The 349-nt window shown below is 42.4% G+C and overlaps 1 non-coding gene across 1 annotated transcript; it reads right to left on the minus strand.

The window, feature by feature from the left end:
• Positions 1–242: 242 nt before the first annotated feature.
• Positions 243–349, minus strand: LOC112725867 (small nucleolar RNA R71). The gene has a single exon (XR_003164948.1). It is a non-coding gene; the product is annotated as a small nucleolar RNA R71 (small nucleolar RNA).

The following is a 349-nucleotide window of genomic DNA, read 5'->3' on the forward strand; positions in this document are numbered from 1 at the left end:
TGTTCATTCGGAGGAAGTGTCCAAGAAGACCCTAATCAACATCTAACCACATTCCTGAGGATATGTGATACTTGAAGTCTAATAGTGTTCATCCTGACACCTATAGACTGCTCCTGTTTTCCTTCTCACTCAAGGACAAAGCATCTAAATGGCTGGAATCCTTCCCGAAGGAGAGTTTAACAACCTGGAAAGATGTGGTGAACAAATTCTTGGCGAGATTCTATCCTCCTCAAAGAATCAATAGGTTGAGAGCTGAGGTACAAACCTTTAGGCAATAAGATGGTGAAACTCTATATGAAGCATGGGAGAGGTTTAAGGACTTGACAAGAAGGTGCCCGCCAGATATGTT

The sequence above is a fragment of the Arachis hypogaea genome, chromosome 11, assembly GCF_003086295.3.
Source record: "Arachis hypogaea cultivar Tifrunner chromosome 11, arahy.Tifrunner.gnm2.J5K5, whole genome shotgun sequence".
NCBI classification, from domain to species: Eukaryota; Viridiplantae; Streptophyta; class Magnoliopsida; order Fabales; family Fabaceae; genus Arachis; species Arachis hypogaea.